Source organism: Aotus nancymaae, unplaced genomic scaffold (genome assembly GCF_030222135.1).
Source record: "Aotus nancymaae isolate 86718 unplaced genomic scaffold, 86718_ANA_hifiasm-v0.15.2.pri h1tg000012l, whole genome shotgun sequence".
Lineage (NCBI taxonomy): Eukaryota > Metazoa > Chordata > Mammalia > Primates > Aotidae > Aotus > Aotus nancymaae.
This window is the reverse complement of record NW_026988423.1, coordinates 48,181,932-48,205,572: the sequence shown is the minus strand read 5'-3', so window position 1 is coordinate 48,205,572 and position 23,641 is coordinate 48,181,932. Positions and strand designations below refer to the sequence as shown.

The 23,641-nt window shown below is 50.5% G+C and overlaps 1 protein-coding gene across 2 annotated transcripts in view; it reads left to right on the top strand.

Annotated features, from left to right (window-relative positions):
• Window positions 1-14,501, top strand: part of FKBP6 (FKBP prolyl isomerase family member 6 (inactive)) — a 36,521-nt gene extending 22,020 nt beyond the window's left edge. For both annotated transcript variants that reach the window (XM_064375334.1, XM_064375332.1), the window contains one exon: window positions 14,056-14,501. The gene's annotated coding sequence lies outside the window, so the exon portion shown is untranslated. The remainder of the gene's footprint in view (window positions 1-14,055) is intronic.
• Window positions 14,502-23,641: the final 9,140 nt, after the last annotated feature.

Below are 23,641 nucleotides of genomic sequence, written 5' to 3'. Positions count from 1 at the left end.
AACAGACGAAAAACAATGTTTTCTGGATAGTCAGAGCAGCTCCCAGGAGGCCGCAGTGGAAGTAAAGGCCAGGCTGTGGCGGGCATACTCCTGCGGTTGAGATTCTGGGGTTTGATCCTGGTTCAGAGCTGGCCTGAGGCGAGCCCTGGAGCAGCGGACCCTCAGCCCAGTGCCAGCGCCGAGGCCACAGGAGGCCTCTGGGGCCAGGGGTTCCCTGGTTCCAAAATAGCCTTCCTGTGACCCGGCTGTCCTGCTCAGTCGCCAGGAAACCGCAGGAGCAGATCATCGTCTCTCAGAGTATGTGACTGGACCTAGGCAGGGAATCTGTTTGATCCTCTTCTTCCCAAAGAGATTAAGAACTATCTAATATTGAGCCTTTAAAAGTTACTTCATGCATCCAATGAGACTCTTCTGAGTCCTAAACAAAGACTTATTTAAATATATTTTTGTAATTAACTTTTTTTCTTTTTCTTTTTTTTTTTCGAGAGAGAGTTTAGCTCTTGTTGCCCAGGCTGGAGTGCAGTGGCACAATCTCGGCTCACCGCAACCTCCGCCTCCTGGGTTCAAGCAATTCTCCTGTCTCAGTCTCCCGAGTAGCTGGGATTACAGGCATACACTACCATGCAGGGCTAATTTTTTGTATTTTTAGTAGAGACGGGATTTCTCCATGTTGGTTAGGCTGGTCTTGAACTCCCAACCTCAGGTGATCCACCCGCCTCAGCCTCCCAAAGTGCTGGGATTACAGGTATGAGCCACCATGCCTGGCCTTTTTTTTCTTTTTCTTTTTTTTTTTTTGAAACAGAGTCTCGTTCTGTCACCCAGGCTGGAGTACAGTGGCACAATCTCAACTCACTGCAGCCTTCGAGTCCTGGGTCAATCTCCCTCAGCATCCCGAGTAGCTGGGACTACAGTCGTGTGCCACCATACCCAGCTAATTTTTGTATTTTTGGTAGAGACGGGGTTTCACCATGTTGGCCAGGCTGGTCTCAAACTTCTGACCTCAGATGATCCGTCCGCCTCAGCCTCCCAAAGTGCAGGGATTACAGGTGTGAGCCACCATGTCTGGTGATTTTTGTAATTAATTTTTCTGATTCTCCTTCCCTGTGCCTCTTTTTTTTTTTTTTCCTCATCAAAATGGCATTGCATTTTCTGCAGGGCATCTGGGCGGAAGGCATTCTCTTGTTGTCAGATGAAGGCCATGCCGTGTTCCAGGCAGACTGCGAGACCTGGGCTCTTGATCTTCTGGGCATCTGTGAAATGCCTTTTCTCCCAGCTCTGGAGGTGTCCCTGAAGTCATCCCTTTGTTGTGTGGCTATAAATACCTCAACTTCAGTGGCTGCCTTTTCATCACACCCGTTCCTGGGAAGGCATTTCCCCTGGTAGGGTTGCTTTGGCCCTTCATCTCTCTCCACATCCTCCCTTGGCAGCTGTAACGGGCCTAAACCCTGCTTCCTGCTAAGATTTACTGTTGTGGATTCTGTGTTCTTTGCGGGTGAGGTATGAATGAGAGCTGCTGAGCTAAATTCCTGGAGGTAACCGGGTTCCTTTTGCTGATCTTCCACAATCATGGAAGTGTCCTTTATGATTCATTACGGGTTTGAAAGATAGAACATTCGGATCCTCAGTTTTATCACTTGCTATGACATTAGCCAAGTCATTTCACCTCTCTGGGCCTTGGTTTCATTGTCTGTAGGGTGAAGCTGAAGCACTTTGTTATTTAAAGAGAGAAACAAGACCTCCTGTGTTACCCAGGCTAGAGTGTAGTGGGGCGATTATAGCTCACTGCAGCCTCCTAGGCGCAGGCAATCCTGCTCAGCTTCTCAAGTAGCTGGGACTACAAGCGTGTGCCAGCATGCCCTGCTGATTTCTTTTTATTTTGTAGAGATGGGGTCTCATTATATTTCCTAGGCTGATGTCGAACTCCTGGCCTCAAGTGATCCTCCTGCCTCGGCCTCCCAGAGTGCTGGGATTATAGGCGTGAGCCATTACACCCAGCCATGGAGCAGTCACATCTTGAAGCTTACTGTGGCGTTGTTTAGGTTATGCTTTGTTAAGACTGTCAGATATTGGCTTAGTCTGCTTTTAATTTCCTGGGTTCGTTCAGTGCATACACCTGCCTCCAAGCATACATAATCTGAAACACCAACCTTGGATAATTAAGCATACAGGCAATGAGTGAAAGAAGTGAACCTGAGTAAGGAATTGTGACATCAAGCCAGTGCCTTGTGCCTTCTAGGGAGAGCACGAGTGCCACCAGCTTTGCCGGCTGACCCCTGTTCTGCGGGTGCTGATCATGCCCTCAGGACTTTCGGTTGTAGCTGTTTTTGACTGTCATACTTTTGATGCTCCCCTATGCTCCCGAGTAGCCGCTGACCCAGGGTGAAGCTGAGATGAACTGGGGTAGGCCAGAGGTTCAGGAACCCAGAGAAGCTTTTTCAAATCTAATAGATAAAAGAAGTGAAGAGCTATGAGCAGAAGGTCTCTCTAGCTGAGAGGATGGTCAGACATTCACAAGGTGAGAAGAATGTGGTTGCACTTTCACTGTGGGGCACCCATAGCAGTCATTGTCAGCATCCGTCCAAACAGAAAAGGCAGCGAGAGGCAGACCGAGGGCATCTCCAGGATGTTTGGCATCCTGAGCGCGTAGGCCTTCATTTTTTTGGTGCGCTGAGTATCGTGGCCACGAATGTGAGCTAATCTTCAGTAACTTCCTTTTGCTTCTCTAAGAAATGGCCTGGAGAGACTGCCTGCGTCTCTTGGCTAGCGGCCCCTTCCTCTGTCTTCGCAAACAGCAGCATGGTATCTTCAAATATTTCTCCCTCCCTCCCTCCCCGTCTCTCCCTTTCTCACCCCCTCTGTTAGTCTCTTATTCTCTCAGCTCCTGTCTCCCCTCTGCTTCCATCATTTTGGCTCCTTCTCTTTTTTTGATCCTCCTGCCTCTTACAAGGATCTGAGTACACTGGGCCGGCCAAGATAGTCGCTCAGCTCAAGATCCCTCATTTAACCACAGAATCCCTTCTGCCGTGTATGGTAACATAGTCATGGCTTCCAAGAATTAGAACAAGGACATCTTGGGGGGCGTTTTCCTGTCTCTCATACCCTCTTACAGATCAGCATCTGTGGGGGACTACACATCTTTCTAATGCAGAGAGAACTCGGCACTCTACACCCTCAGCATTCTCGGCTTAATCTTTTCCGTCCCCGATGATGAGATCATGCTGACAGCCATCTTTCTTGTGCGCCCTTCTGGTGGCTGGGGCCTGATGACACAGCTCACCTCATCTTTCTGCTCTTTCTTTATCCCCTTCAGGGTTGCTGCATTGTTTACATTGTTAGCAGATGCTAGATTTGGTACAACCCCGCATCAGGCAAGTCCATTGGTGCCATTTTTCCAAGAGCAAGTGCTGAATTTATTTCTCTGATTCACATTTTGGTAATTATCACAGTATTTCTTTCTTTCTCTTTTTTTTTTTTTGAGACAGGCTCTCGTTCTGTCACCTGGGCTGGAGCACAGTGGCATGATCTCAGCTCATCTCTGTCTCCTGGATTCAAGCAATTCTCCTACCTCAGCATCCCAAGAAGCTAGGATTACAGACACCTGCCACCACACCCAGTTAATTTTTGTATTTTTAGTAGAAATGGGGTTTCACCACGTTGGCCAGGCTGGTCTCAGACTCCTGGCCTCAAGCAGTCCTCCTGCCTTGGCCTCCCTAAATCTTGTTTTTAAACAAGGGTGGCAGTTGGGGTGGCACTTTGACCCCTCTTTGCCAGTGTATCACAGCACAGTAGCAGCTGGTGGTGGCAAGCTGCGGTTGTCGGAGGAAATGCAGCAGAGCCACGCTGTGAGGCCTGGCCCACCCCCAAAACCAGGAAGTTGCCTGCAAGTGCTCTGGTTCCATGTAAGCCTGGAAACAGCTGAGCTCCACTCAGCTCCGTGCACATTCTCACAGGACTAGGTGGCCAGCCGACAGTAGGGAGGTAACTGCACTCCCTGCCATGAGGGCAGCTGCAGGAGGTGCAGCAGTCAGCATGGAGTGACCGCCAGAGAGCCAGGGACACGGGGTGGGTGGGGAGAAGCAGGTCAGGGAGGCCCCACGGCAAGGGTGGGCTCTGAGCAGCCTCCTGGCAGGAATGGAAGGGGCAGGTGGAGGACCCAGCAGGCCAGAGGACCGCTGCCTTACGGGCTGGCCAGGGTGTCACAGCAGAGTCCCAAGGGACAAGGGCTCCACAAAAAAATGTTTCCCCTCAGTTGGAATTATTGGAGATACCCAGATTAGGTTCTTAAGATTGGCTGAGTAATGCATTTGGGAAGGGGAACCAGTTGAATGGTTGCAGGAAGGTCTTCCAGTCTCCACATTTACTACGTACAGCCTTGGTTCATCTGCTGGCATTTTGAAGAGGTAGCCATAACTTTGATCAGTGTTTTTGAAGGGCTCAGTGACCCATGAAAAGTTCCAGAGTCTTCTCACTGGATGATGTTCATGGCTGAGTTTACCTTAGCTCCCCATTGCAGGAATACGGGGAGGTGCCTGAGGCTGGGGCTGCGAGGCAGGGCTGGCAGGCGACCCCCACTGCCACCGTGGGAACGGAACCTGCTGAGCCCTGATCCTCAGCTCTTTGTCCCTGGATTTCCGACAGAAACATCCTGGGCTCTGCAGCCTCCAGCTCGTGGTTCCGCGATGACATCACTCCTCTGTCTTCTCTGTTCCATTTCACACCCTTCTTTGATTACAGCTCATTATGTTGTGCGATTCTGGTGACACCGCTGCTTGGGTTTCTAGTTCTTGGTCCCTGTGCCTTTTCCCGCGGCCTGGGGCCCGTCTGCCCTGGAAGCAGCCTGGTTCGCAGGAAGGGATTCAGCTGGAGTCGGCTGTGGACCTTTGTGTTCCCTGCCTCGGCCCAACTGCCGTTGTCTTCGTCGATCTCCAGGCTTATTTCTCCTTGAGCCACGGATACAGCTTTTTTCTGACTTTGCACCTCTGTGTCCTACGTGCATTGGGTTTTCAAAATGAAATGTGAGCTGAGCTCTCCTATGTTGGTGCGTTCTCGTTTATGCTAAAATGTTATTTTTATTGTCTCCGATTTGAAGATTCAGCTACCTGAACCTCGTGGGATCCCTTTGTCTGAGGGGAGCGTGAAGTTCATCTCCACCCACCTGCATTCATGCCTGCAGAACATTGATTCTAGGGTTTATTTCTAAAGTCATTTCATGGGACACAACCTAGATTGAAGCTGTCTTTCTTCACTTGATTATTATTAAACTTGTCATTATTGACATTTTTCCAAAGGTAAAACAAAAAAACAAAAAAACATGATCACTGCCCACATATCATTACCCAGGCTTGACAATGAGCATCTTCTGCTGTTCCTGTACCCACCCTCCAATTTCTTGGTAGTACTGAATTTTGAATTACAAAAATGCCACATGCTGATAGTTTAAACAGAAGTGGCGAGGGACAGGACAGTAAAATTATCCCCAGCCCCTAAGCCTCCTCTCCAGAGGTGACTTCTGTCCATGCTTCAGATGTAGCCTTCTGGAAGTTGTTGTTTTTTTTTTTTTAAATATTCAAGAACGTGAGTATATGTGTAACTTGCCCACAAAAAAGAATTATACATTTTGCACTAGAATATGTTTTCATTACGTTTTGGGTGTTTTCTAAATTAACACAAAAAAAACTACCTCATTTTTAAGAAGTGACCGGATAGCATTCCGTCCTGTCAGGATGTGGCAAGAGTTTTAATGGTGACTCGCAGGTAGGTAGGTAGAGACGAGACTGATAGACCGGACGGACAGACAGGAGCCTAGTGACGGAGTTGATCCTTATGTCGGACTTTTCTGCGATAGTCAGAGTCCTGTCACTGGTTGTGATGGGTGTGTCTTTGCCTGAACTAGGTAGTGCTAAGCTGACCTCTCCAGAGGCTCTACCAGTTTGCCCTTGGTGTGTCTGAGAGATTCCATTTTGTCACTTTGCTATCATTTGGATTGCTAGACTTTTTAATATTTGCCAGGTTGCTGTATCGCAAATGGGATCTCATGACTAACATTAGCAGGTCCCTGACCAACTCTGTGCACATGCTCACAGACTGAGGCGTCCTTTCTATAAATCGCCTGTTTGCTTCTCTGTAACCAAACACCTTTCCGATGTTTTTTAGTTATTTTCGATAATTTCATCATTAGTTCTGTGAGTTCTATCAGCAGCTTCACTGTATGCATGAGGCGTGTGACACCACAGCATTTTGTCTTCTCCTCTCATATATTTTCCTGCCCCCCAAGATGGAGTTTTGCTCTTGTCGCCCAGGCTGGAGTTCAATGACGCAATCTCGGCTCACTGCAACCTCCGCCTCCTGACTTCAAGCGATTCTCCTGCCTCAGCCTCCAAAGTAGCTGGGATTACAGGTACCCGTCACCACGCCTGGCTAATTTTTGTACTTTTAGTAGAGACAGAGTTTCACCATGTTGGCCAGACCGTTCTTGAACTCCTGACCTCAGGTGATCCCCCCGCCTTAGCCTCCCAAAGTGTTGGGATTACAGGCATGAGCCACCATGCCCGGCCCTCCTCTCGTGTCTTACTCAGATCCTGTCTGATGGTGGGGGCGCTTGCTTCCAGAGCAGAGTTAGTAGTGACGGACATGCCTCGTGACTGTAATGGAGATGCTGCTGGCTCCACCATTAAACACCATGCTGACTTTGGCTGAGTCGTATTTGTTTCTTATCACGTTAAGAAAATGTTTGTGACCAAGTCTGTCGCTCAGGCAGGAGCGCGGTGGCACGATCTTGGCTCATTGCAACTTCTGCCTCCTGGGTTCAAGCGGTTCTTCTGCCTCAGCCTCCCAAGTAGCTGGGATTACAGGCACCCACCACCATGCCTGGATAATTTTTGTATTTTTAGTAGAGATGGGGACTCATGATGTTGGCCAGGCTGGTCTCAAACTCCTGATGTCAAGTGATCCACCCACCTTGGCCTCCCAAACTGCTGGAATTACAGGCGTGAGCCACTGTACCCAGCCACCACCTCAGTCTTAACTGATTTCTCTCCCATTGCCTATGGCTCTGCAAGTCTGACTGCAAAGGGGTCTGTTCTTTATGCCCCACTTCCCTTTCCTCTCTTAGGTGCTAGCTCCTTTGGTTGTATTGGGGTAGAGAGGAAACAGAAAGGGTATCCTCTCTTAATCAGGTGAGGCTGAGGTTCTCTCTTGGTCAGAACTGCTCCTCTGGCCATACTGATCGGCTATCTATTGACACCTTGCAAGCAGGGCACACCCAGATGGTGGCTGTCTTTTGGGATGCCAGTGGATTCTTCTGAGCGCCATGGAGGGAGCACCCTCCCCTAGCTGACGCCCCTTTGAGAGGAGTAACAGATATTGACAACATGCTTCTAACCTGGCAGCCTTCTATGTTAACCTATTGGGGTTTTATGTTTTTATTTCTTTATTTGAGACAGAGTCTTACTCTGTCACCTAGCTGGAGTGCAGTGGCACAACCTCAGCTTACTGCTACCTCCACCTCCCAGGTTCAAGCAGTTCTTCTGCCTCAATCTCCCAAGCAGCTGAGACTACAAGCGTGCACCACCATGTCTGGCTAATTATTATTATTATTATTATTATTATTTATTTTTTTTTTTTTAGTAGAGATGGGGTTCCCCCATGTTAGGCTGGTCTCGAACTCCTGACCTCAAGTGATCTGCCCACCTCAGTCTCCCAAATTTCCGGGATTACAGGTGTGAGCCACCACACCTGCCCTATGTTAACCTATTGTAAAGTCCTGCTCTTTTGTCATGTCAGATAGCTTACTATTTGTTTTTTGGTTTTTGGTTTTTTTTTTTCTTTGAGTTGGAGTCTCGCACTGTCGCCCAAGCTGGAGTGCAGTGGCACAATCTCGGCCTAGTGCAACCTCCACCTCGCAGGTTCAAGCAATTCTCCTGCCTCAGCCTCCCGAGTAGCTGGGACTACAGGCATGAGCCACTGTGCCTGGCCTACTGTTTGTTTTTACTCTCATCCTCTTTGTCTGTTTGTGAGTTTAAATTCTTACTGATCTTGGGCCAGGTGAGGTAGCATACAGCTGTAATCCCAGCACTTTGGGAGGCCAAGTTGGGTGGATCACTTGAGGTCAGGAGTTCAAGACCAACCTGGCCAACATGGTGAAACCCTGTTTCTACTAAAAATACAAAAATTAGCCAGGCATGGTGGTGTATGCCTGTAGTCCCAACTACTCAGGAGGCTGAGGCATGAGAATCGCTTGACCCGGGAAGTGGAGGTTACAGTGAGCTGAAATCATACCACTGCACTCCAGCTTGGATGACAAAGTGAGACTCTGCAAAAAAAAAAAAAAAAAAAAAAATCTTACTCTCTTTGATCTTGAGATATTCAATATGCTAAATTTATTCCTGCTGTATTATTGTGATATTCTTCCTTGTATTTTCTTCTTCTTTTCCCATGGGTTACATATAAGTGTGTCTTAATTTCCAAATATTTAAGATTTTCCTGATTTTCTCATTCTGCTGTGGTCAGAGAGCTTAGTCTGGTTTCAATCTTTTTAATGTATTGAGACTTGTTTTCTGATACAACATGATCTTGGTGATTTTTCCGTATGCACTTCTATGTATTCTACAGTTGTTGGTTATGGTATTCTATAAACGTTAATTAGGTTGGATTGGTTGGTAAAGTTGTTCAGGTTTCCTGTATCCTTAATGATTTTCTGTCTGCTTGTGCTGTCAGTTGAGAAGGGAATACAGATGCTCCTCAACTTATGATGGTGTTATGCCTCAGTAAACCCATGGTAAACTGAAAATATTGTAAGTTGAAAGTGTAAGACTTACAGTCAGCTGACAGTTTATCCTGATGTAGCCCCATCATAAGGGAGTATACTGAATGCATATCATTTTTGCACCATCATAAAGTCAAAAAATCCTAAGTCTGATCTTTAGAAGTTGGGACCATGTGTATAAAAATCTCCAACTATAATTGTGGTTTTGTCTATTTCTTCTTTCAGTTGTTAGCTTCTGCTTCATGTGTTTTGAAGCTGTGATATTAGATACATATACATTGTTACAGCTTCTTAATGAATTGACCCTTGTATAAAATATCCTCCATTATTTCCAGTAATATTACTTGTTCTAAAATCATAATATAGTCATGCCAGCTTCTGATTATTGTTTGCATGCTATATATTTTCCCATCCTATTATTTTTAACCTGTGTTTGTTTAATGTGTATCTCTTAGCATAAACAGCATAGTTGCATCTTTTTAATTTCACTCTTACAATCTCTGCCTTTCAGCAGCTCAAGTGTTTAGACCATTTATATTTAGTACATGTATTGATACGGTTGTGTGTAAGTCAGTCCTTGCTTAACATCCTCGATAGGTTCTTGGAAACTGACTTGAAGTGAAACAAAGTATAATGAAACTAATTTTAGTATAGGCAAATTGATATAAACAAGTGTTAAGTTCCTCTGGCATATTTCTGATTGCCAAACTCGTAAATAAAGATCCCAAGCACTTCTAATTTTAAACATTAGAAGAAATGTGACCTTGTAGATACATTCAGGAAAAGATTAATAGAAACACGTAATTGTTTGCCCAATTTTTGGTGAATCTCAGTGAGTGATGGTGGTCATAGTAGAGGTGGGTTAAATCAAGGAGTAAATGTTTGTGAAGCTGAAATTGTAAGGAACACCTCCTGTCACCATGCAGTTCAAAAACAGTAACCGATCTGGCAGGCTTGCTGAGTACTTTCATACCATGCTGTTTATTGTTGTGCATTTGTATGAGTATCATACACTTTATGAATTTTTATTTTGCAGTAATTTGTACTTACTCGTTTTTCAGACTGCTTATTTCCAGTTTAGGGTCAAAGGCGGCCAGAACCTAACTTGGCAGCTCAGGGCACAAGCTGAGAACCAACCCTGGGCAGAATGCCCTTCCATCATAGAGGACACACACACGCACACGCACGCACAGCCGCACATGCACGCACACCCGCACATGCACACACACACACGCACGCACACCCACACACACACGCACGCACACCCACACACTCTCTCTCTCTCCATCATAGGGTAGGCATACACACATGCACACACACTCTCTCCATCATAGGGTATGCATACACGCGCACACACACACTCTCTCTCTCCATCATAGGGTATGCATACACACACACACACACACTCTCTCTCTCCATCATAGGGTATGCATACACTCACACACACACTCTCTCTCTCTCCATCATAGGGTATGCATACACACACACACTTCTCCATCATCGGGTATACACACATATGCACACACACACATTCCATCATAGGGTACACACACACCCACTCACACGGGGTAATTTAGACATACTAAGTAACCTAATGTGCACATCTTTGGGATGTGGGAGGACGCTGGAGTACCTCGAGAAAACCCACACAGGCATGAGCAGAATGTGCCACCTCAGACAGCGGCCCCATCTGGAATTTTTTCCCTTCATCAGCGTTATAAGGAAATGACATTGAATGAAATGACGTTATTGGAAGCCCCGCTGTACCATAGTTTTCTCTTTGTCTGTATCTGTTTTTTCTCTTTTCTTTCTTCCTTTTGGATTGACTGGTTTGTGGGGTTTTTTGTTTAAGTATTCCATTGTATTATTAACTATACCACTGTGGTTCTTTGAGTGGCTGCTCTAGTGTAATCTGCAGCTTTAAGTGATCACAGTCTAAGTAATGCTATTCCACCTCACTGTACCAGGAAGCCCTTACAGCAGCATACTTCCATTTCGCCGTCCTCTTTATCTGTCGCCACGTAGTCACAACCTACTCCAAAATTTAGTGGCTTAAAACCACCATTTTATTCTGTCTCATAGTTTTTTAGATTAGGAATTAGTGCTGAACTTACCAGGTAATCCTCCTCCTCCATGTGGTATCAATTGAGGTCACTTGGTGGAATTCAGCTGACAGATGGGCTGGCCCAGAGCATCCAAGATGGTCTCAGCCATGTGAAGATGGTCTCAGCTGCGTGGGGATGGTCTCAGCCGCGTGGGGATGGTCTCAGCCGCGTGGGGATGGTCTCAGCCGCGTGGGGATGGCCTCAGCCGCGTGGGGATGGCCTCAGCCGCGTGAAGATGGTCTCAGCCGCGTGGGGATGGTCTCAGCCGCGTGAAGATGGTCTCAGCCGCGTGGGGATGGTCTCAGCCGCGTGGGGATGGTCTCAGCCGCGTGGGGATGGCCTCAGCCGCGTGGGGATGGTCTCAGCCGCGTGGGGATGGTCTCAGCCGCGTGGGGATGGTCTCAGCTGCGTGAAGATGGTCTCAGCCGCGTGGGGATGGCCTCAGCCGCGTGGGGATGGTTGTTTCAGCCGTGCGTTTTGGCACCTTGGCTGGACGGCGGGAAGCCTGAACTCCGCAGGACTGTCCATGTAATGGTCTCACGTAGTCGGACTTCTGTGGCAGCCCGGGTTCGTAGGAATAAAGGGGAAGGGAAATGCTGCAAAAGACACGGTAGCTGCTGCCCGTCTTTGTGGGCCCGGACCAGGGCGCCGGCTCAGCACCGTGACTTCCCCCTTTTACCCGGCAGAGCAGCCACACGGCCTGCCCAGAGCGAGGGGTGCCTTCCGTGTTTCCGCTCTGATCCCCTGCAATCTGCTTTCCACAGAGCAGCCAGAGCAATCCTTTTGTTAATAGTATTCCCAGGTTCACAACCCCTGTTGGCTTCCCAGCACATTCAGAATAAAATCTAGAGTCCTTCCGAAGGCCTCTGCGGTTCTGCAGGGTCTGCCTCTTGCTGTCACACCAGTTTCATTTCCTCGGTTTCCTCTCCGTGTTCACACTGGCTTCCTTGATGTTCGTAAACACTCTGATCATGTTCCTGACACTTTGGGCCTTGGCACTGATACTCCTGCAGCCCAGAAAGTTCTTCTGACCATTCATAAAGAAGCCTTGTCTCCTTAAATGTCCCCTCGTCAGAGAAGTCTTTCCTGGTTACTTTATGTTAAGTAGCAACCACGTCACTCTATATCCCCGTATTCTGCTTGCGTTTCTTCGTAGCACGTGTTATATATTTGAGTATTCATCTCTTTGTCCCACTCCCCTCCGTAAGGGCAGTGACTTTGTAAGTTGGATTTCCCTGGTGCCATAATGTTTAGGAATTGTAATAAAGGCCGTTCAACAAAGGCTAAATGTGCGCTAGAGCTTGACCAACAGAGTGCCATGATATTTCCAGCACGAAAAAAGCACTATTCGTACTGGATTTTTATTTATTTATTTATTTATTTATTTATTTATTTATTTTTGAGACAGAATCTCACTCTCTTGCCCAAGCTAGAGTGCAGTGGTCCAGACACACTACAGCCTCGACCTCCTGGGCTCAAGCAGTCCTCTCATGTCAGTCTCCTGTAGAGCCAGGACCACAGGCACACAGCACTGCTTAGCTAAGTTTTTTGTTGTTTTTTTGTTTTGTTTCGTAGAAACAACATAGGTCTTGCTGTGTTGCCTAGGCTGGTCTCAAACTCCTGGGCTCAAGCAGTTCTCCCACCTCAGCCTCCCAAAGTGCTGGGATTATCCACATGAGCCACCATACCTTGCCTAGATTTTTCTTTTTTTTGAGACAGGGTCTTACATGCAGTGGTGCAATCATGGCTCACTGCAGCCTTAAACTCCTGGGCTCAAGTGATCCTCCTGCCTTATCCTCCTGAGTAGTTGGGACTACACGCACATACCACTGCACCTAGCTAGATCTTTCAATTTTTTTGTAGAGATGGGGTCTCCTCATGTTGCCCTGGCTGGCCTCAAATTTCTGGGCTCAGGCTATCCTCCCACCTCAGCCCCCCAAAGTGCTAAGATTACAGGTTAGAGTCACCATGCCAGGCCAGTACTAGATTTTTTTTTTTTTTTTTTTGAGACCAAGTCTTGCTCTGTTGCCCAAGCTGGAGTGCAGTGGTGCAATCTCGACTCACTGCAACCTTCGCCTCCCATGTTCAACTGATTCTCCTACCTCAGCCTCTCGAGTGGCTGGGAGTACAGGTGCACGCCACCACGCCTGGCTAATTTTTGTATTTTCAGTAGAGATGGGATTTTGCCATGTTGGTCAGGCTGGTTTTGAACTGGCCTCAAGTGATCTACCTACCTCAGCCTCCCAAAGTGCTGGGATTACAGGCATAAGCCACCGTGCCCAACCTAGATTTAAATGAGAAGATGTTTACCCCGCACTGTGCCCCTCTGCTGCTGCCCAAGGAGAAAAGTGTCACAGGCAGGTTTCTCTCCTCACTTCAGAAACTGCTCTTCTGGGCTGGGAATGGTGGCTCACACCTACCATCCCAGCAGTTTCAAAGGCTAAGGCAAGAGGATCACTTGAGCCCAGGAGTGCAAGACCCACCTGGGCAATAATAGGGAAACCCTGTCTCTACAAACAGTAAAATAATTAGTTGGGCGTGGTGGCATGCACCTGTAGTCCCAGCTACTCGGGAGGTCGAGGTAGGAGGATCGCTTGAGCCCAGGAGATCGCGACTCCAGTGAGCTGTGATTGCACCACTACACTCCAGCCTGGGCGACAGAGTGAGATTTTGTCTCCCCAATCCCCAAAAAAGGCAACTGTTCTTCTGCAAGAAGGGAATGAGGGGCCAGGTGAGGTGGCTCTCACCTGTCATCCCAGCACTTTGGGAGGCCAACACAGGTGGATCACCTGAGGTCAGGAGTTAGAGACCAGCCTAGCCAATGTGGTGAAATCCCATGTCTACTAAAAATACAGAAAAGTCAGGAGTCATGGCTTGCACCTGCAATCCCAGCTATTTGGGATGCTGAGGCAGAATCGCTTGAACCTGGGAGGTGGAGGTTGCAGTGAGCCATCCCTGTGCCACTGCACTCCGGCCTGGGCGCCAGAGCCGAGACTCTGTCTCAAAAAAGAGAGTTTCCCAGAGCCCATCTAGTAGGGCCGCACGGTGATAGCATTTGTCTATTGGCTCCTGTCTGGTCACCGGCCATGCCCTTCCCTGACCCTAGCCCCCAGCACATGTGACTGTGACTTTGTGTGGCGGCTGCTGAGTCCTGAGGTGTTTTTAACAACTGTGTTTGATTCCCAGGTTCTTCACCTGCCAACGAGAGGAGAGAGCTGTGGCATTCTCCATCGTTGGGGAGTGGAAGGGAACTCCCTAGGGCAGCCGTGGCAGCCGCCTATCTGGAGCAGGGGCTGGAGTGCCCCGGGCCCGCGTCTCTGACAACCACCACTGAAATGTGTTTTCACAGGTGCTGTTTTCTGTTTTCCATGTTCATAACAGAGGGGAGGGGAAAGCGTAGCTACTGACAAGTAGAACACTGCAACTTTTTGGAAGGCAGTTTCTTGTTTTTTAGATGGAATTAGTCCTTGGCTTCCCTCCCAGTCCCAGCCCTGCTTCCGGCTGCTGATGTCCCTGGGTCAACACCAGTAGAGATTGCTTTGTGTATTTTGTAGGGTTCTCTGTTTTGAAGAGAGAATTATGTTACAAATGTTTTTGTTGTAAATAAATAAAACACTTCCTTGTCTTCGCAAGATCCAGTATAAGTGAATTGCGCGGACTCCGCTAAGCTTCCAGAGTCCCCAGGCGGGCCGGGGGAGGCCATTTGCCAGCGGGGCTTGGGCTCAGGCTCTGCAGCCAGCGGTTCTGATTCGATTGATAATGAAACGCTGCAGACCAGGCTTGGGGTTCCCCACAACCCGCTCCCACTGTGGGGAACCCATGCCAGCAACTTAACAGGAAAGTTGAAGCTGCTCCACCCTCCTGCACCCGACGCTCTGGGCTCCCGGCTCCACACGGGCCTCTCTGGGCCGATTCCAGGGTTCCAGGGTCCCACGCTCCTCCTGCGGCGGAGGCAGGAGGCACCCCTCCCCCACTCTGCCCCGCCTCAGCCTCCGCAGGCACCCACAGCGCCCACACTGCCCTCGGAGCCTTTCCCGGCCCCATGTCCCCTCTCATCACCCTCCCTGACTTTGGTCACCTTGGTCACCTTCCCTGGCCCACCTTCTTCAAGGGTGCCATCTACACTGGCTTCTCCACTCAGCCAGTGACTCCTTGGCCCGCCGTCGTCCTATCTTGCTGCTGACCTGCTCTGAGCATTGGATCCAGCAGGCATTTCTTTGTCCCAGTGGAACTTGACTTTACTCCTCTGAAACTTCCTCCTCCCCAAGACACTGTCTTCCTTGAATTTCCAAGCTTCCAGGTCCGGGATTTCCTGGCTCCTGTTTTGGGAAGGCTGCCCACTGGTTGTGTGCTCTTCACCATCTGCCTCCCACCACCCCAAAAACACTTTAGAGCGTTTCAGATGTAATCCAGCAGCCGAGGGCTGGGAAAGGGCCTATCCAGGTCGTGCTCGAGGGCTGGGTGTGCTGCCTGGCCTAGAAGGCGCCTGGCCTGTGCCCCCACCCTCCAGGGCCTCACCTTCTGACAATTGGAGCAGGCTGCACTGCCCCTCTCTGTAGAGGAGGAGGGCAGGTGATGCCGCCAGGGGCCCAGGGTGCCAAGAGGCCTTCCCCGGAGGTGCCTGCCCTCCCCTGTGCTCCCTTCAACCTGCATTGCTGGACTGGTGGCTCCAGAAGAGTGGCTTTCTCAGAGGTCATAAGGAACTTGCTGATGGTGCCTGCATCTACACCTCCAGACCTCATGACCACGGTCTGGCTCATCTGGCATGAGACGTCCCTTCATCCCTCCTGACTCAGGAAGGCCCAGACCCCACACCACATTCCACCTAGCCACAGCTGAGGCCTGCGTCAGCCACCAGCACGGTCACCTGCCCAGCTGTCCCTTTTCCGTCTTCTCTAACATGCCCATACAGCCAGAATGGGCTTTTTGTTTGTTTGTGCTGGAGTCTCGCTCTGTCACCCAGGCTGGAGTGCAGTGGTGCGATCTCAGCTCACTGCAGCCTCCACCTCCCGAGTTCAAGCGATTCTCCTGCCCCAGCCTCCCAAGTAGCTGGAACTACAGGCACACGCCACTGTGCCCAACTAATTTTTTTTTTTTTTTTTGTATTTTTAGTAGAGATGGGGTTTCCTCATGTTGCCCAGACTGGTCTCAAACTCCTGGATTCAAGTGGTCCTCCTACCTCAGCCTCCCAGAGTGCTGGGGTTACAGGCAGGAGCCACTGCGCTCAGCCCCCAGAATGGTCTTTCTAAAGGTCTGCCCTGTCATCTCTAAGTGGCTCTGTGGTCACCTTCCTGGACCTCCTCTGCCTCGTTTCTTGCAGCCTGGCTCCCTGTCCCCGCCCAGCCTCCTGCTCCACAGCACGGACGTGCCTCCTGCAGCCTGCAGTGGTGGAAGCTGGCTGTCACTGCCAGCCCCCTGTCCAGCCTCCTTTCCAGGCTTTTCCTTGGAAGAGGGTTGTTGGAAGGACTTCAGCACGGAGTTCCATGAAGAGACGGGGTTTCAGGAAGTCACTCTCTACCTTGAGAACACTCCAAATGGAAGAATACACTCCATGCAGGGGTTCTGCTTGGAGACCCTGCCCTTCAAAGACATGCACCGGTGTGGACTAAAAGGATGTTCATTCATTGCACCATCGCTGATGAGGTGGGAAAACTGAGGCAGCTGTGAGGCCTTCAGAGGAACTGGTGAAAGAAACGCCAGCACAGCTACCTGGGGAGGACTCCGTGGCTTTTAAAAAGTAAGAGGTCACAATCACAGCCATGCCTTGGCCGAAGGGATGTGCTCCTTGCCCTCTCATCGTCCCCTGCCTCTCTGCACCCTGGCAGGGGGGCCCACAGCACATCTGCTGCCCAGACAGGTCCTGTGATGAGCACTGGGAGTCACAGCATGTCACGTTACCCAGAGAACTCTCCGTGCAGGTACCCAAAACCCACCTGGCGTCTGAGGTTGGCAGCAGACCTGGCATCCGACAGAGTCTAGGCTGGGTTCACGGCTGTGATCTGTGAGCCAGACCGCGTGATCTTTTTAGAGACCACTTCTTCCAAAAGAGCAGCAAAATGAGACCTGTCCGAGGATATCCATTACACCTTTTTCAATTTTTTTTGTGATGAAGTCTCACTCCGTGGCCAGGCTGGAGTGCAGTGGCACAATCTTGGCTCACTGCAACCTCCACCTCCCAGGTTCAAGCCATTCTTCTGCCTCAGCCTCCCAAGTAGCTGGGATTACAGGCACGCGCCACCACGCCCAGCTAATTTTTGTATTTTTAGTAGAGACACAGCTAATTTTTGTATTTTTAGTAGAGACGGGCTTTCGCCATGTTGGCCAGGCTGGTCTCAGACTCCTGACTTCAGGTGATCCACCCACCCCGGCCTCCCAAAGTGCTGGAATTACAGGCATGAGCCACCGTGCCCAGCCCGCAATACATCTTTTTCAAATTTAACACACATGCATATGTAAGTGAGTCCTCAGCAAGCACTTGAGAAAGGTACAGACCCCCTGTACCTGCACCGAGCTGAGTTTTTGACAGCCCCAGCACTCAGCAAGATGAAGCCGCATGGTGTTCACGAGAACATTTCTTCCAGTCAGTTCTCATGATAAGTGCTTTACCTGGGACTTTACCTGTTACTTTAACTGTTACATTTGTTAAATAAAGTTGGTATGTTGCATTTTAAAAGTAATAAGAGGCTGGGTGCATGGCGGCTCATGCCTGTAGCTCCAGCACTTTAGGAGGCTCATACCTGTAAGCTCAGCACTTATGGAGGCCGAGGCGGGTGGATCATCTGGTCAGGAGTTCGAGACCAGTCTGGCCAACATGGCAAAACTCCGTCTGTACTAAAAATACAAACAATTAGCTGGGTGTGGTGGCAGGCGCCTATAATCCCAGCTACTCAGAAGGCTGAGGCATGAGAATCGCTTGAACCCAGGAAACGGAGGCTACAGTGAGCCGAGATCATGCCATTACACTCCAGCCTGGACTACAGAGTGAGACTCTCTTAGAAAAAAAACTGATGCAGGAGGAGGATCCCTTGAGGCCAGGAGTTTCAGACCAGCCTGGGCAACATAAGGAGACCCTGACTCTACCAAAAATATTTTTAAAAGTTTGCTGGACATGGTGGTATGTACCTGCAGTCCCAGCTACTCAGAGGGGAGGGGGAAGTGAGGTGGGAGAATCAATTGAGCCCCAAGAGTTGGAGGCTGCAGTGAGCTGTGATTGCACCCCTGCACTCCAGCCCGAGTGACAGAGCAAGACCCTGTCTCCAAGAAAAACATGGAGACTAGTGTGTGTACACAGCACCAGAGGTCACAGGCTTAGACATGCTGTCACTATGGCGAGCACAGCACAGGGAGGAGAAGGAGGTCCTGTGTTTTCTCCTGGGTGCTCTAAACAATTTGAGATGTATCCATGTATTATGAGTGCACTTTAGAAATGAGGACTGCAACCTGGCTGCTGCGTGGACTGTGGAGTTTGAGCTGGGGAGCGCAGGAGTGCAGTGGGGTCCTTCTGCGTCAGCTTGCCTGTGCCTCTGCTGGAGGCCCGTGCAGGGAGCACCAAGGAGGAAGGCAAGCTGGGTGCCCCAACCCACCACGCGGGGGGCTTGGGGGGATGGTGGTGTGTACTGTGTCTGCCAAGGAGACATGAGGTCCCTGAAGCACATGGAAACCACCTTCCGCACGGGAGGTCCGCAGATGAGCTGCTTAAGGCCCCCACTCAGGCAGGCAGGCAGGCAGCACGTGGCACTGAAGTGGCTGCCTGGTGGCAATGACCTTGTCCAGCCACATCACAGTTTGATCTCAGTCAGCCTTTCACCTGAGGTGGATTTCGGGGTTGAGTGCCCCTTTTTTCAGCTCAGATGCAGAGCATGGAGTTCACGACACCCCGCCGTCGCGCTCGGCACCACACCAGTCTGTGACACCCTCATGATTCTCGTCCCATGTACTCTTCCCACGGGCAGCCGTGCCCACATGCTCCGTGTACAGCTTCGTATTTGAGAGTGTTCCTGCACAACGTGTCTGCCATTGGTGCCATGAAGCCAGGCTCCCGGTGGCCTGCCGGACAGTGTGGTGGAGAAGTTCATTCTCCGAGCAGCACCGGAGACCACCGACGCATCTGCACTTTGCAAGGACAGGGGAAGCTGGCTCGGGTTCCAGAGGCTTCCCAGAGCCCCACCTGCTCCTCAGGTCCCGGCGTCGGGGGCTGCCTTTCTGGCCTCACTCGCGGCACCATGGGCTGGGTCCGCCCTGGGGACCTGCCTTGTCGCACCCCACCTTTCCCCGTTGTGGAATCTCAAGGGTCATTTCAGAAGGAAGGTTGTGAGGCCCTGGGAAGGAAGGACATCCCCCCAAGGACAGGGACAGAGCTGAGGTAGCCCCCGGTGGCAGCCTGGAGCCACGGGCTTTTCCCACTGGGCTCTCAAGATCCTCTCCTCCCCCAGCCTGGGTCCTTCTTTTGAAGGGATGATTTGCGCTCAGAAGGCCGGGCTGACCTTTGCAGAGCAGACCCAGCAATAGGTGGCGACATAACCCACTCCTTCCTTTCTGGGCGAGCCTGGTGGCCCCAGGGGAAATTCACCGCCCACCTCGGCCCCCTGCCCTTGGCCTGACCCTGGATGCCAGGGAAGCTGCTGAGAAGGGCACTTGGCCTCTGCCACCTGAATGCTGAACACAGTGCTCAGGAAAGGGCATTGGGGGCTGACACAAAGACCACCCTTGCCCTCCAAGAATAGGAAAGGTGGCAGGCACAGTCACGGTCACAGTCAGTCCTCCAAGCACAGCGGCAGGAGCCCTGAAATGATGGCAGCCAGCCCCTCCTGTCTGCAGAGGGGACCCTTAGGGGACCCTGAGCTCCCCAGAAAATCAGTGCTAGAGGCCACTTTTTTTTTTAAGATGGATTTTCACTCTTGTTGCCCAGGCTGCAGTGCAGTGGCACATCCTCAGCTCACCGCAACCTCCACCTCTTGCGTTCAAGCGATTCTTCTGTCTCAGCCTCCCGAGTAGCTGCGATCACAGGCACACACCACCACGCTCAGGTAATTTTGTATTTTTAGTAGAGACAGGATTTCTCCGTGTTGGACAGGCTGGTCTCAAACTCCTGACTTTAAGTGATCCATCCACCTGCTTCGGCCTCCCAAAGTGCTGGGATTACAGGCGTGAGCCACCGCACCCAGCAAGGCCCCTTCTTTTATGGGCTTAAGAAGTGGGCTGGTGGGGGAAGAGGCGGAGCTGCTTTCCCAGCACCTGCTCTCTCCCGGCAGGTGAAGAAGCTTCCCTTGAGCACTCTAACTGTTCTGACCAACTGAGTCGTGATAAGGGCACAGTAATGCTCAGCAGAGGGACTTCATCCACGGCCACCACTAAGCCAGCGTGTGTGTACACATGCCCAGGAGGCAAACACTCTAGAAAGAGACAGAAATGTCAACAGATAAATAATAATATATAACATATTATAATAAACCAAAAAGCGTTTCATCTTATGTATCTGATATTCTTCAATTCTCAACTATTCAAACTGTAAGTGCAGCTGGGGCTGGGCATGGTGACTCACACCTGTAAGCCCAGCACTTTGGGAGGCCAAGACGGAAGGATAGCTTGAGCCGGGGAGTTTGAGACCAGCCTGAGCAACATAGTGAGACCTTGTCTCTATTTGTATTTTTTAATAATAACAAAAATGGTTTTGACTTTTTTGGGTTTTTTTGTTTTGTTTTGAAACAGGGTCTCACTCTGTGACCCAGGCTGGAGTGCAGTGTTGTGATCTCAGCTCACTGCAACCTCTGCCTCCTGTGTTCAAGCAATTCTCCGGCCTCAGCTTCCTGTGTAGCTGGGACTACAGGCACACGCCACCATGCCCAGCTAATTGGTTTTTGGTTTTTTTTGGTTTTTTTTTTTTGTATTTTTTGTAGAGATGGGATTTTGCCATGTTGGTCAGGCTGGTCTTGAACTCCTGACCTCAAGTGATCCGCCTGCCTTGGCCTCCCAAAGTGCTGGGATTACAGGCGTGAGCCACCGCGTCCAGCCTGAAAATATTGTTAAAAATGAAGGGGCCGGGCACGGTGGCTCATGCCTGTAATCCCAGCACTTTGGGAGGCCAAGGCAGGGGGATCACAAGGTCGGGAGATCAAGACCATCCTGGCTAACACGGTGAAACTCCGTCTCTACTAAAAAACACAAAAAAAATTAGCTGGGTGTAGTGGCACATGCCTGTAGTCCCAGCTACACAGGCAGCTGAGGCCGGAGAATCGCTTGAACACAGGAGGCAGAGGTTGCAGTGACCTGAAATCGTGCCACTGCACTCCAGCCTGGGTGACAGAGCAAGACATCCTCTCAAAAAATAAAAAATAAATTAATAAAAATGTAAATGTGCTGGGGAGGGGCAGTGGGGCTCTTGAGTCAAATCTTCATGGTCCCCCATCCTACCCCTCACCTTGCTCCCTCCTGCTGAGCTTACCCCCTTGCTCAGGCCAAGGCAGAACAGCCCCTCCAGATAGGAGAACCGTTCAGACCCAGACAATGGCCACCCAAAAAAGAAAAGAGCTTGGGGGTACTGGGGTTTGGTAGCTGCTTTTAGAGAAATCCCAAAGACAGGAGCAGCACCAGGAGTCCAGTCCCAGGGAAATGAGCCCTGTGGAAAAGGTTAGATTCTGGAAATGGGGCCACGTGGCGTCCCAGAAAGAGCCCTGAACCTACTCCCGCCAGGTGACAGCCCCAGCATCACTGCAGTGGCACTCATGAGACCTATGCAAGGGGAGCATCTGTTACTCGGTGCTGGGCACACTGTGGGTGCTCCATGAGTGCCATTCGAGTCTGAGGCCCCTGAGGCCGACCTTCACGCGGGCTCTAACACTGAGGGAGGTGGTGAGTTGGAGAGGTCGTGGAGGTGGCTGGGGTCGCGGTCTGTTCTGGAACAGGCTCGCCAAACTCTGGTTGGTTGATTTTTATTGGAACGCCTCCTCCACAGGTGGAGAGACCGCCACACACACTGTGTGGACCTGAGTACCCTCCACACAAAGAGCAGGAAAGTCACTTATCGGCCGAACATGGTGGCTCACGCCTGTAATCCCAGCGCTTTGGGAGGCCAAGGCGGAGGATCGCTTGAGCCCGGGAGTTTGAGACTAGCCTGGGCAATATAGGAAGACCCTGTCTCTATAAAAATTTTTTTAGGCTGGGCATGGTGGCTCACGCCTGTAATCATAGCACTTTGGGAGGGCAGATCACCTGAGGTCAGGAGTTCGAGATCAGCCTTTAGTTTAGTTTCACCAAACTAAAAATGTCTCTACTAAAAATACAAAAATTAGCCAGGTGTGGCGGTGGGCACCTGTAATCCCAGCAGAGGCAAGAGAATCACTTGAACCTGGGAGGCAGAGGTTGCAGTGAGCCAGGATTGTGCCACTGCACTCTAGTCTAGGCAACAGAGACTCCGTCTCAAAAAACAAAAGAAAAATTTTTTAAATTAGCCAGGAATAGAGACGTGTGCCTGTGGTCTGTGTACTCAGAAGGCTGAGACAGGAGGATCACTTGAGCCCAGGTGGTTGAGGCTGCAGTGAGCTATGACTGTGCCACTGCACTCCAGCCTGGGCACTGTCTCAAAAAAAAAGTCATTTATCTCCCCCTACTGCCCAGCCCCTGATCCAGACTCTGTGTCCTGCTGTGCCTCCTCCCTGCAGCCCCATCCCACTGGTCTCTGAGGCCTTGGGCTTTGTGTCTTCAGGTGCCCACCCCTCCTCTCCATCTCTCTGCCCTGCCTGTATGGGATGCTGACACTTCTCACCTAGATTAATCACTGCCACACTGTCCCCAGGGCCTCCCCTCTCCACCTGCCACCCCTGCCTCACTCTGGCTGGAAGGGCTTCAGTCGCCTCAGTCGCCTTTGGGACCAAGTTCACACTCTCTATTTAGCACAGAAGCCCACCCCACCACCCCCACAGCAGCTGCTCTCTACCTTCCAGCCACATTGAACCGCCGTGGGTCCCAAATGTCCACAGCAGCCACCCCGACCCTGCGCCTTCCCGCGTGCGGCTGGCTCCGCCTGGACTGCACTCCGGTCTTTCCAAAACAGCAGACGCCCTATGGCTCACAAGCCTCAGGGGGCAGGAGCCAGGAGTCCAGGCACCACTGCCCCAGCAGCCATGGAAAAGGGGCCCCCTCAGCATAGGACTGAACTCTTTCCCAATCCAAATAAAACCACAGGAACGCTCCTCTTTGCCTGGTATTTAAATATTCCTTTCTCAAGTTTTCAAAGAAACATTTTCATTTCCTTATACAAAAACCACGCATAGAAGGTAGTTAAAAATACACACATAGGACTGGCGCAGTGGCTCACGCCTGTAATCCCAACACTTTGGGAGGCCAAGGCAGGCAGATCACAAGGTCAGGAGATCGAGCCCATCCTGGCTAACACAGTGAAACCCCGTCTCTACTAAAAATGTAAAAAATTAGCCGGGCAGGTGGCACATACCTGCAGTCCCAGCTACACGGGAGGCTGAGGCAGGAGAATCCCTTGAACCTGGGAGGAAGAGGTTGCAGTGAGCCAATATCCCACCACTGCACTCCAGCCTGGGAAATGGAGCAAGACTTCATCTCAAAAAAAAAAAAAAAAAAAAATAGACGCATAAACCTAGACAGAAAAAACTGCTGAAGCTCCACCTCCTCCAAGCAGCCTTCCCTGACCACCATCCAGGTAGATGGGGGTGCCTGGAGTGCACCGGGTCACACTACTCTCATGGGACCCCAGGCAGGCCTGCAGGCTGCAGTTCTGAGGACGGTCACCAACCCAGGGAAG